Here is a 14,277-nt window from a genome sequence, read left to right on the forward strand (position 1 = left end):
GGGAGATACATATCCCCATTGAGGTGACTTAGTGGCTATTCGAAAATTCTCCGTTCTCTTTTGCGATTTGAGAAGGTTTTGTCATGAGGGTTTGATCAACCCCATTGACGGATTTCTTTCGATGACCCTGAAATGGATGAATCAAAGAGTCACATACCTCTGTTTTAAGCTTTCACTCTAATTTCCTTAGAAGAAAAATGATAGAATTAGTTTAGTTTTTCCTTTTTTCTGTTTTAGCGTCCCGGAGAAAAATACTCCGAAAATAGAAGTTCTCCGATGGCCGTGAAAATCTAGTATGATTTTTTCTAGAATATTTGAAAAATAGTGGGACTGCGAGCTGGCCTGGGGGCCACACCAGTGGGCCACAAGCCCTGCAGCCGCCGCCCCCTGGTGGCGGCTAGAAAGCTTGTGGGGCCCAAAGGGAACCCCTCCACACATTCCAGCTCCCATCCTCTTCTTCCACCTCTAGAAAAAATTGTTTCGCAGCTCAAACCCGTGTTCTTGCTCATTTGGCTGTGATTTTTGATCTCCTTGCTCAAAGCACCATTCTACGAACCGTTTTGGGGAAATTACTCCTCGGTAAGTGACTCCTCCATTGGTCAAATTAGTTTTTGCTCTAGTGTTTTATCCTTTGCGTATTCTTGCTACCTTGGTGACCCTGTTCTTGAGCTAGAAATGTTGATTTTAGCTGGTCCCAAGTAGTTTTAGCGCGTGATACGGTCTCTAGGCACTAGTAGGAGTAGTTGCTAAGAGTTGGGTTAATCCTTACTCACTTTTCTTTCGAAGTCTCTAAAAATTTCAGAGTTTTTGAGAGCTAGAAAAGGAAAAAGATGAGGAGGTTCTTGAGAGGCTCTTCAAGCCGTACCCCCAAGGAGGATGAGAAGAACCACCCCAAGTACATAGTTCCTCGAGTCACAGAAGTTCGAGCGTGCGAGTGGCCAAGTGATGAATTTTTGCACGGCGCTGGGCTTTATGAAGACTTTTATTACTTGGTGGAGAACGCAGGTCTTACTGCGTTCGTTAAAGATAAGTGCTCACAATACCTCCTCCTCACCAACAGTTTCGTTCAAAGCTTCAACTTTTATACGAGGAAGAATCCTCCCATGGTTGAGTTCATGTTATACGACATCCCCCAGTGCATGACACTACAGGATTTTTGCAATGTATGCAAATTACCTTATGTTGGGGATATCCATGACCCTCGTCCACGGGACTTGGAGGATTTCATAGGTACTATTGCTGTTGGAGAGGAGTGTCTCGCGCTAGAATTGCTAGCATACATTTTCCTGTGCTTCGGTACTTCTCATTATTTGTGGGAACATGTTTGATTGGACGTGGGGAGGCTGGATCACTTTGCTCTCCAGACCTTGCGGTTTTGCGTGAAAGCCTTTATAACTATAAGACTTACAGCCTAGGTGCTATAGTAGCTCAGTAGTTGAAGACCAACCATTCCAAGGGTGTCGTCTATGGAGGTATCTATGCTACTCGTCTTGCCAGACACTTTGAGATACCCGTTAGACTTGGGGAGGAAGGAGAGATGCTTCTCCCTGAGAAATATCTGGATTATGACAGCATGGTTCGCCATGATTTTCTGGATAGAGATGCTAGTAGACGGATGATTTATAACCTAATATTTAGTCAGGGTACTCGAGAGACTATTACTTTGCCTGCCCCTTCTTTGTTCGATCTTCATGCAGGAAGATACACTATTATGCCCTCGGACATCTACGCATATTGGGGCTTGGCCCAACCGCAGGTGCCAGTGCCCGAGCCGCCAGTCGAGTACCAGATGCCAGTTTATCAGTGGGAGCTAGAGGAGCTCACACAGCAGTGGCATCCATAGTCTGCTCCGGAGTATCCCGGAGCTGGTTATTTCCCGCCTTGGGAGTAGACCAAGCTAGGCCAAAAGCCTAAGCTTGGGGGAGTACGTGTTCTCACCGACCTTACATTCATGCTTATGCTTTCACTTTGTTCGTCGGTGTTTATACTTTGCCACTGTATTATCCATGCTAGTTTATTTTCATTTTCTTGTTTTCTTGTTTTGTGTCCTTTTGAGAAAACCCAAAAAGATTTTTCTTTCTTCTTTTTCTTGTTGGGAGTTTTCCCGTGTAAATAGTTTTCGTTTTCTTTGGGTCAAGGTAGAAGACATTGGTTGCAATGTTTAGTGGTTTTTGCATGCATACCTGTTTAGCTTTCAAAGAGCCATATTACTTTGTCTTCTCCTTTGTGTTTGCCTGCAGATTCAGCTTAGTCCAATGCACGAGCACTCTTATTATTGTTGACATCGTTCGATCGTGCAAATGAAAGGCAATAATGATGATATATGATGAAGTCACTGAGACTGGAAAAGCTGGTATGAACTCTATCTATTTTGTTTTTGTAAATATGACTAGCTTGTCATGCCTGATTCAGCTTTGTTGTGAGAGAACCATGTTTGCAATGACGACTTAGAGATCATAGTTTCAGATGCCATGCTTAACTAGCTAAGAGCTTATAATGGTTTGTCTTGAATGCCAACATAGATTTTGAGATGACTATGATGTAGTATGATAGGATGGTATTCTCCTTTGAATGATTCAAGTGGCTTGACTTGGCACATGTTCATGCATGTAGTTGAAACAAAATCAACATAGCCTCTATGATGTTCGTGTTCATGGTGATTTGTATCCTGTTCATGCTTGCGTTCAATGTTAGTCAAACTCATTGCATCTTGATGACTGTTGTCGCTCTCTAGTTGGTCGCTTCCCATTCTTTTGCTAGCCTTCACTTGTACTAAGCGGAATACTGCTTGTGCATCCACTTCCATAAACCCAAAGTTTTTCCATGAGAGTCCACCATACCTACCTCTCTGCGGTATCTACCTGCCGTTCCAAGTAAATTTGCATGTGCCATTCTCTAAACCTTCAAGAAATAATCTGTTTTGCATGCCCGAACCGCTCATGTGGTGACAGGGGGCTATTGGTATCTTCCATGTTAGGCGTGTTATCATCGACATGTGTTTATTCACTGTCATTCACGAGAAAGGGGACGGTAATTGGAATGCCCAGTTCCACGCTTAAATCGAAAACATAACTGTAAAACAAGACTCCCCCCAGATTGATGTTAGTATGGACGGTACCCGAGGATTCGGCTAGCCGTGGAGTGTGATTGATTGGTGGTGGGCGAGTTAAAACTTCACTTTTCTATTTGGGAACCGCCTATAGCATGAGTAGCATGGAAGATATTGAGAACTCTTGGTCATTGCGTTGACAATGAAAGCATGCCACCCAAGATTATTATCTCTGTTTTCAAAGCTTGAGCTCTGGCACCTCTGCAAATCAATGATTCCCTCTGCGAAGACCTGTCTATTTATTTTCCTATTGAGTCATCCTCCTCTTGTATAAGCACCAATTAGAGAGCACCTCTGTCATTTTTATGCTTTGCTTTTGATTGATATTGACTATGACTATGACTGGATCTTCGTTGCTATGAATTACAATGTTTAGTAAGCCCTTGATCTTTGAAAGTGCTCTGCATTTATGTTTTGCGGTCTCAGAAAGAGCTAGCGAGATACCACCTATTCATATTGCCTCATGCTTGTTTTGAATGAATTGTTGGTATTTGAAACTCATTATTATTTGCTCGTTAGCTGATTAGGCCATTGATATTAGTTTACCGTGAGATCTTTGTGTCACTTGCTTATGTGGTTAACTTCTGATCTTGCTAAAATTTTGGTTGTGAGTTAGATATAGTTGCAACAACAAGATCAAACAGAGTTTGTCAAAGTTTTCATTTCTCTTTCAGTTTGTCAACTGAGTTGCTAGAGGACAAGCAAGGTTTTAAGCTTGGGGGAGTTGATACGTCTCCATCGCATCTACTTTTCCAAACACTTTTGCCCTTGTTTTGGACTCTAATTTGCATGATTTGAATGGAACTAACCTGGACTGACGCTGTTTTCAGCAGAATTGCCTTGGTGTTGTTTTTGTGCACAAATGAAAGTTCTCGGAACGTCCTGAAAATTTACGAACAATATTTCTGGAAAATATGAAAAATACATGCGAAAGATCCACCGGAGGGGATGGGCCAGTGGGCCACAAGCCCTGTAGCCGCCACCCACTGGTGGCGGCTAGCAAGCTTGTGGGGCCCACGTGGCTCTGCCGCCCCCAAACTCAGCTCTATAAATTCACTTTCGTCCCAGAAAAAATCAAGAGAGAAAATTTCGTCGCGTTTGCGATACGGAGGCGCCGCCACATCCTGTTCTTCATCTGGAGAGCAGATCTGGAGTCTGTTTTGGGCTCTGGAGAGGGGAAATCATCGCCATCGTCATCATCAACCTTCTTCCCTCTCCAATTCCATGAAGCTCTTCATCGTTCTTGAGTAATCTATTCGTAGGCTCGCTGGGCGGTCATGAGTAGGATGAGATCTATCATGTAATCGAGTTAGTTTTGATGGGGATTGATCCCTACTATCCACTATGTTCTGAGATTGATGTTGCTACTACTTTGCCATGCTTAATGCTTGTCACTAGGTCCCGAGTGCCATGATTTCAGATCTGAAATTATTATGTTGTCACCAATATATGTGTGTTTTAGATCCGATCTTGCAAGTTGTATTTACCTACTATGTGTTATGATCCGGCAACCCCGGAGTGACAATAACCAAAACCACTCCCGGTGATGACCATAGTTTGAGGATTTCATGTGTTCACCAAGTGCTAATGCGTTTGTCCGGTTCTTTATTAAAAGGAGAACCTTAATATCCCGTAGTTTCCTTTTGGACCCCGCTGCCACGGGAGGGATGGACAATAGATGTCATGCAAGTTCTTTTCCCTAAGAAGTATGATGACACACGGAATGCATGCCTACATCACATTGACGAACGGGAGCTAGCCACATATCTCTCCGTGTTATAACTATTGCATGATGAATATCATCCAAACAAATCACTGACCCATTGCTTACGAGTTTGTCCCACTGCTGCTGTTACTTGTTTTGCTCTGCTGCTGTTACTTGCTTTGCTCTGCTGCTGTTACTACTGTTGCTACTTGCTACTGCTGTCACTACTGTTGTTCCTTGTCACTGTTGTTACTCGCTACACTGCTGCTACCTACTATAATACTTGTTTGCACGACGTTGAAGGAAAGAATATTTCCCGTCCATGAGCAACTTCTGGCGCCATTGATACAATCGTTAGGAATAGTCTGCCGTCAACAGATCGTTTCTGACACTGTTGTTATCATACTACTTTTCTGCTGATACTTTGCTTGCAGATACTAATCTTTCAGGTGTGCTTGAATCTGACACATTCAGCTACTAATACTTGAGAGTATCCTCTCACTTCCTATTCGGCGAACCAACAAATTTGGGTCGAATACTGTACCCTCAAAAACTGTCGCGAACCCACGCGCTGGTGGGCCATTGCAAGACAATTGCCAATTGTTGAGCAACTAGGAGCAGTTCTGACTCCGTTGCCGGGGAGGCATCAAGTTAGGAACACTACAAGAGCATTCTTCTAGTGCTGTTGCTGGGGATTGCTAGCATTCCCCAACAGACAAACACTCATATCTTTTTTGCTTGGGACTCTGATTCCAGTGAAACCAACGCCCACGTCTTTGTCTCTAGAGCCCATCATGTTGGTATCATTTTCATAAGGTGGTTACACTATGAAAATGACCCTTTTGCCCTTGTCTCCAATCAGCCCCTTCAAGAGAGAGCGGTACCCGGTGATCCTTTCTGCGGACTCTCCGCACCTCTTCCGGGAGTATCCTTCGATCCCACGCAAGCCGACCATATGATATATGCTCTACATCATTTCTCTGTGGTGTTCCTGCATGTTTAAATTACTATGCTTGTGATTGTATGCGTAGTAGTGGGCTGTATGTGACTCTGACGAACCCTTGCTCGCATTTTCTTCAATGATGGCACCACGCCTAAGTCTGAGCTGCTTTCGGCCGTCCGGGGTGGATGTCGACTTTATATTTCTCTTGTCAGCAGCTGGCCCATGTTCTGAGCTGCTTTTCGGCCGTCGCGGGCAGCTGTTGAATTATTCTCCGTGGCAGTGACCCTACATTCTGATTTTTTTCTTCGGTCGTCTTAGGGAACTGCTACATTCATCTTATCAACACCGCCTCATGCTGTGAGCTGCTTTCTAGCCGTCTTGAGTCGGGGTTGAGTTATTCCGGTAATGTCCCAAATCTGTGTTGTAACGACCGTTCTGGTGGCTACCAATTTATTCGCCGGTTTTATACAAGGGTTCTGAGGGTCTGACTTACAGCTAGAACTTGTAAAGTAATAATTTGCCAATTGCATCCCGTCGTATTAATGACTCATGATATAGAGATAGGTTGTTATGTTTCTATCGTTGCTAGTTCATACATAGTTATCATCATGTTAAGTTACTGTTGATGAACAACCATGCTTAATAAATATGTTGTTAAAACCAAAGATAGTGGATTGATCTAAAGTCACCTGTCCGGGCTTATCCGTGCAGCCACATTTGCCGATATGGGACGGCCCTGACATGGTCTGATTGCGTGCTCTTTCACCGGTACCTCCAAAGAGGAAGGGTTATGCAGGTGTGCTACCTTTGCCCGGTAGGCGGTGAAAACCCTGTGAGCCCAGTTAAGTTGTTTTGGGCCCGTCCCCGGTTGGGACGGTTTAATTTGGCCACAACGGTGGCAGGTGTCATGAGGACACAGGGCCACCCAGGGCAAGACTCCGGGGGAGGATGATTGTCGGTGGTACGATGAGAGAGTCACGGGTTAGACAAGTTCCGTTGGAGCAACACTCGTTCACCTGAATGGGATCACGAGGTCAGTGCTCCATGATGTGGGTAAAGTGTGCAACCTTTGCAGAGTGTCAAATCTATTCGAATAGCCGCGTCCACGGTATTGGACAGCCCGTCCAGACCTGAGTAGGTGGTCAACCGTATCAGTGATAATAATGATGGAAGAACTCGTCTTGTGCAGTGATACTTCTCCGTCGTATCTATTTTTCCGAACTCTTTTGCCCTTGTTTTGGACTCTAATTTGCAAGATTTGAATGGAACTAACCCGGACTTACGCTGTTTTCAGCAGAATTGCCATGGTGTTGTTTTTGTGCAGAAATAAAAGTTCTCGGAATGTCCTGAAAATTTAATGAGAATTTTTCTGGAATAAAAGAAAAATACATGCGCAAAGATCCATCGGAGGGGGCGTGCCAGTGGGCCACAAGCCCCTGGGTCGCGGCCACCCCCTAGGCCACACCGTGAGGGCTTGTGGGGCCCACGTGGCACCACCGCCCCCAAACTCAGCTCTATATTTTCCGTCACGCCCGGAAAAAAATCAGAGAGAAGGATTCATCGCGTTTTACGATACGGATGCGCCGCCACCCCTGTTCTTCATCTGGAGGGCAGATCTGGAGTCCGTTTTGGGCTCCGGAGAGGGGAAATCGTCGCCATTGTCATCATCAACCTTCCTCCATCGATAATTCCATGATGCTCTTCATCATTCGTGAGTAATCTCATCGTAGGCTTGCTGGCGATGATGAGTTGGATGAGATCTATCATGTAATCGAGTTAGTTTTGACGGGGATTGATCCCTAGTATCCATTATGTTCTAGATTGATGTTGCTACTACTTTGCCATGCTTAATGCTTGTCACTAGGGCCCAAGTGCCATGATTACAGATCTGAACCTATTATGTTGTCGCCAATATATGTGTGTTTTATATCCTATCTTGCAAGTTGTAGTCACCTACTATGTGTTATGACCCGGCAACCCCGGAGTGACAATAGCCGGAACCACTCCCGGAGATGACCATAGTATGAGGAGTTCATGTATTCACCGCGTGTTAATGCGTTGGTCCAGTTCATTATTAAAAGGAGAACCTTAATATCCCGTAATTTCCATTAGGACCCCGCTGCCACGGGAGGGATGGACAATAGATGTCATGCAAGTTCTTTTCCCTAAGCACGTGTGGCTACATACGGAATACATGCCTACATTAGATTGACGAACGGGAGCTAGTTACTTATCTCTCCGTGTTATAGCTGTTACATGATGAATCATATCCGTCATACTCATCCATCACCGATCCACTGCCTACGAATATTTTACTACTGGTCCTTGATACGTCTCCATCGTATCTACTTTTCTAAACTCTTTTGCCCTTGTTTTGGACTCTAATTTGCATGATTTGAATGGAACTAACCTGGACTGACGTTGTTTTCAGCAGAATTGCCTTGGTGTTATTTTTGTGCAGAAATCAAAGTTTTCCAAACGTCTTGAAAATTTACGGGGAGCGGTTTTGGAAAATAAGAAAAATATATGTGCCAAGTTCCACTTGAGGGGGTGGGCCAGTGGGCCACAAGCCCTGGCTCCGCCACCACCCCCTGGTGGCGGTGGGCAGGCTTGTGGGGCCCACACGGCTCTGCCGCCCCAACCTCACGTCTATAAGTTCCCTTTCGTCCCAGAAAAAATAAAAACAGAAGTTTTCGTCGTGTTTACGATACGGAGGCGCCGCCACCACATGTTCTTCATCTGGAGGGCAGATCTGGAGTCTGTCTTGGGCTCCAGAGAAGGGAAATCGTCGCCATCGTCATCATCAACCTTCTTCCCTCTCCAATTCCATGAAGCTCTTCGTCGTTCGTGAGTAATCTATTCGTAGGCTCGCTGGGCTATGATGAGTTGGATGAGATCTATCATGTAATCGAGTTAGTTTTGATGGGGATTGATCCCTAGTATCCACTATGTTCTGAGATTGATGTTGCTACTACTTTGCCATGCTTAATGCTTGTCACTAGGGCCCGAGTGCCATGATTTCAGATCTGAAATTATTATGTTGTCACCAATATATGTGTGTTTTAGATCCGATCTTGCAAGTTGTAGTTACCTACTATGTGTTATGATCCGGCAACCCCGGAGTGACAATAACCGGAATCACTCCCGGTGATGACCATAGTTTGAGGAGTTCATGTGTTCACCAAGTGCTAATGCGTTGGTCCCGTTCTTTATGAAAAGGAGAACCTTAATATCCCGTAGTTTCCTTTTGGACCCCGCTGCCACGGGAGGGATGGACAATAGATGTCATGCAAGTTCCTTTCCCTAAGCACGTATGATGACACACAGAATGCATGCCGGGAGCTAGCCACATTTCTCTCCGTGTTATAACTGTTGCATGATGAATATCATCCAAACAAATCACCGACCCATTGCCTACGAGTTTGTTCCTACTGTTGTTACTTGTTTTGCTCTGCTGCTGCTACTACTACTATTGTTACTGATGTTACTTGCCTTGCTCTACTGTTGCTGCTGCTACTACTGTTGCTACTACTGTCGCTTGCTACTGTTGCTACTTGCTACTGCTGTAACTAGTGATGTTCCTTGCCGCTGCTATTGCTCGTTACACTGCTGCTACCTGCTACAATCTTGGTTCGCTGGTCGTTGACGGGAACTGACAACTTCCGTCAACGAGGCAACTGGGCGCCATTGATACAATCGTTAGGAATAGTCTGCCGTCAACAGATCATTTCTGACACAGTTATTATCATATTACTTTGCTGTTACTACTGTGCTTGCAGATACTAATCTTTCAGGTGTGGTTGAATCTGACATATTCAGCTGCTAATACTTGAGAGTATCCTCTCACCTCCTCTCTGGTAAACCAACAAATTGGGTCGAATACTCTACCCTCAAAAACTGCTGCGAACCCATGCGCCGGTGGGCCATCAACAACATTCTTCTAGTTTCGTTGCCGGGTTGTGCTAGCAGCATTCTTCTGGTGCCGTTGCATGGCAAGGTTTGTTGTCATGAGCATTCTTCTAGACATTGCCAGTGATTGCGATCAGTCCTTGCTACATTACTTTGTCTAGGCTTGTCCCTTGCTACAAAAGGGATTGGGCCACTTTGCTGCTACTGTTGCTACTATTGTTACTCTACTACTGCTGCTACTGTTGTTCCTTGCTACTTCATTGTTATTTGTTGCAAGATCTTTTCCGACACTGTTGTCGGGGAAGAATAGTTACTCACCCACGTGCAACCTACTGACGCCATTGATACAACAGTTAGGAATAGTCTGCCGTCAACGCGTTTCTGGCACCCTTGTTATCATACTACTTTGCTACTGATACTTTGCTTGCAGACACTAATCTTTCACGTGTGGTTGAATCTAACAAACTCAGCTGCTAATACTTGAGAATATTCTTTCGCTTCCCTTTTGGTGAACCAACAAATTTGGGTTGAATACTCTACCCTCGAAAACTGTTGCGATCCCCTATACTTGTGGGTTAGAAAGACCTTTTTCTGGCGCCGTTGTCGGGGAGGCACAGCTATATTCTCTGAGTCACTTGGGATTTACGTCTGCTGATCGCTATGAAGAATCTGAGAGATCCAAGAACTAAAATCTTGCCTTCCACTACGAGGAGAGGTAAGGAATTGTCATCTAGCTCTGCACTTGATTCCCCTTCAGTTATGAGTAAGTTTGCGACATCACCTCCTGCTAGAAATCTTGATATGTCGCCTATGCCTGATGATGCTACTTCTGCTGCCCATGATGCTATGTTTGATACTATGAGTGATGATGCTATGCTTGATACTATGCCTGATGATGCTATGCTTGATACTATGCCTGATGATGCTATGCTTGATACTATGCCTGATGATGCCATGCTTGATACTGCTTTGCCACTTGGTGCATTCCTTGATGCACAAATTGCTAGAGTTGCTGCTAGATGTGATGATACTTCTGAAACTGCTGATACTATTGAAGTAGAACCTGCTACTATGACTGTTATGCCTGATACGCGCTATTTTATGGAGGGAGAGATAGCTGAGGATTTTCTTGCGTGTAAGGATAGCTATGATGTTGAGAAATTACTGCGCAAGTGGAAAGAAAAATCTCTGAATGCTAGGATGAAATACGACCCGAAGTTTGCCACTTCGCCTATCTTTGTGACTAATAAGGATTATGAATTCTGTGTCGACCTAAGTTAATCACTCTGGTTGAATTTGATCCTTTTCACGGTTATGAGTCTGAAACGGTTGTAGCCCATCTTACCAAACTGCACGATATAGCCACCCTATTCACTAGTGAGGAAAAGATCCGCCACTACTACATGCTCAAGCTGTTTCCTTTCTCGCTAAAGGATGATGCTAAGGCCTGGTTCACCTCTCTTGCTCCTGGTTGTGTGCATAGCCCCCACGATATGGTCTACTACTTCTCTGAAAAATATTTCCCTGCCCATAAGAAGCAAGCTGCCCTGCGGGAAATATAAAATTTTGCTCAAGCTGAAGAAGAGAGTCTCCCACAAGCTTGGGGGAGGCTCATCCAGCTACTGAATGCTTTGCCTGATCACCCTCTTGAGAATAATGAAATACTTGATATCTTCTATAATGGACTTACCGATGCTTCCGAAGACTACCTGGATAGTTGTGCCGGTAGTGTTTTTAGGGAACGAACCGTAGAACTAGCTGAGATCCTATTGAATAACATCTTGTGCAATGACAATGCTTGGACTATTCCCGAACCACCTCCTAAGCCAACTCCGAAGAAAAGAGGTATTCTATTCCTCAGTCCTGAAGATATGCAAGAAGCCAAGAAATCTATGCGAGAGAATGGCATTAAATCTGAAGATGTCAAAAATCTACCACCTATCGAAGAGATCCATGGTCTCGATAACCCGATACAGGTAGTAGAAGTAAATTCTCTGCGTAGGTTTGATGAGAGTGATATTATTTTTGATAAACCTGCTAGCCTATGCATGGATGAATTTGATAACTTTGTTGCCAAACAACAGAGTTTCAATGATTATGTTAGCAGATTATTGGAAAATAATGCTCGTATGCTTAGTCATTTAAGTGCTTGTGTGGACAGAAACGTCAACGATCTTAATCTGTTGAGTAAACATGCCTCTATGGTTACTACTCAGGTAGAACAAGTACTTAAAGCTCAAAATGACTTGCTCAATGAGTTGAATGAAAATTCTGTCAGAGTCGTTACTAGAGGTGGTAGAATGACCCAGGAACCTTTGTATCCTGTGGGTCATCCGAAAAGAGAATTGAACAAGATTCTCAAGGAGTTAGCACTCATGCACCTAGTCATCCTAGAAAGAAGAAGAAAGATGATAGGAACCTGCATGCTAGCAACCCTGTTGCTGCTACACCTGAGAGTCCAAACGATGTCTCTATCTGTGATGCTGAAACACAATCTGGTGATGAACATGAGCCTAATGATAATATCAATAGTGATGTTCATGAAGATGCTCAACCTAGCAACAATAAGGATGTGGAGATTGAACCTAGTGTTGATCTTGATAACCCACAGCCTAAGAATAGGAGATACGATAAGAATGACTTCGCTGCTAGGAAGCACGGTAAAGAAAGGGAACCACGGGTTCAGAAACCTATGCCCTTTCCTACCAAACCATCCAAGAAAAAGGATGATGAGGATTTTGAGTGCTTCGTTGAAATGATCAGACCTGTCTTTCTGCAAATGCGTTTGACAGATATGCTCAAGATGTCTCCGTATGCTAACTACATGAAAGATATTGTGACTAATAAGAGGAGGATACCTGAGGTTGAGATTTCCACCATGCTCGCTAACTATACCTTCAAGGGTGGAACTCCTAAGAAACTTGGTGATCCCGGTGTGCCCACTATACCTTGCTCCATTAAAGGTAACTACGTTAGAACTGCTTTATGCGACCTTGGATCCCGTGTTAGTGTTATGCCTCTCTCTCTTTATCGTAGACTTGAACTAGATAAGTTGACACCCACTAAAATCTCTCTCCAAATGGCCGGCAAATCAACTGCTTTCCCTATCGGCATTTGCGAGGACGTGCCTGTTGTGGTTGCTAACACCACTATCTTAACAAACTTTGTTATCTTGGATATTCCCGAGGATGATGCCATGGCTGTCATCCTCGGAAGATCCTTTTTAAACACCGCAGGGGCTGTTATAGATTTCAACAAAGGCAATGTCACTTTCCATCTCAACAGTAATGAGCATACGGTGCACTTTCCAAAGAAACAATATCGAGTACATTGCATCAATGCTATCAAAAAAACTTCATCGATTCTTATTGGGAGCTTTGAATGCCCTATTCCTCGTGTCAAGATGAAGTATGATTTGCTTGTTGGGGAGATACACATCCCCATTGAGGTGACCTAGTGACTATTCGAAAATTCTCCGTTCTCTTCTGCGATTCGAAAAGGTTTGCCGAGGAGACTTGATCGACCCCATTGACGGATTTCTTTCGATGACCATGAGATGGATGAATCAAGGAGTCACAAACCTCTGTTCCAAGCTTTCACTTTAGGTTGCTTAGAAGAAAGATGATAGATTTAGTTTAGTTTTCCCTGTTTTTTGTTTTAGCATCCGGTAGAAAAGTACACCGAAAATAAAAGCTCTCCGTACGTCCTAAAAATCAAGTATGATTTTTTCTGGAATTTTTGAAAAATTCTAAGACAAAGAGCTTGTCTGGGGGCTGCACCAGTGGGCCACAAGCCCTTGGGGCGCGGGCACCCCCCTGGTCGTGCCACCCAGGCTTGTGGGGCCCACAGGCACCCCCTCCACTCATTCTTGCTCTCATCTAGTTCTCCTACCTCCAGAAAAAATCATTCCACAGCTCACACAGCAGTGGCATCCTCAGTCCACTCCGGAGTACCCCGGAGCTGGTTATTTCCCTCCTTGGGAGTAGACCAACTTAGGCCAAAAGCCTAAGCTTGGGGGAGTACGTGTTTCTCACCGACTTTACATTCTTGCTTGCGCTTTCATTTTGTTCGTCGGTGTTCACACTTTGCCACTGTATCACCCATTCTATTTTATTTTATTTTTCTCGTTTTCTTTTCGTGTGTCTATCTAGTTTGAGAAAAAAACAAAAATATTCTCTTTTTCGTCTTTTGCTTGTTGGGAGATTTCCCGTGTAGATAGTTTTCTTTTTCTTTGGGTCAAGGTAGAAGACCATGGTTACAATGTTTAGTGGCTCTCGCATGCATACCTGTTTAGCATTCATAGAGCCATATTACTTTGTCTTCTCCTTTGTGTTTGCCTGCAGATTCCAGCTTTAGTCCAATGCACGAGCACGCTTATTATTGTTCACATCGTTTGGTCGTGCAAGTGAAAGGCAATAATGACGATATATGATGAAGTGACTGAGCCTGAAAAAGCTGGTATGGACTCGATCTATTTTGTTTTTGTAAATATGACTAGCTCATCATGCCTGATTCAGCTTTGTTGTGAGAGAAACATGGTTGCAATGACAACCTAGAGATCATAGTTGCTTATGCCATGCTTACTTAGCTAGGAGCTTATAATGGTTTGTC

This window comes from Hordeum vulgare, chromosome 4H, assembly GCF_904849725.1.
Source record: "Hordeum vulgare subsp. vulgare chromosome 4H, MorexV3_pseudomolecules_assembly, whole genome shotgun sequence".
Lineage (NCBI taxonomy): Eukaryota > Viridiplantae > Streptophyta > Magnoliopsida > Poales > Poaceae > Hordeum > Hordeum vulgare.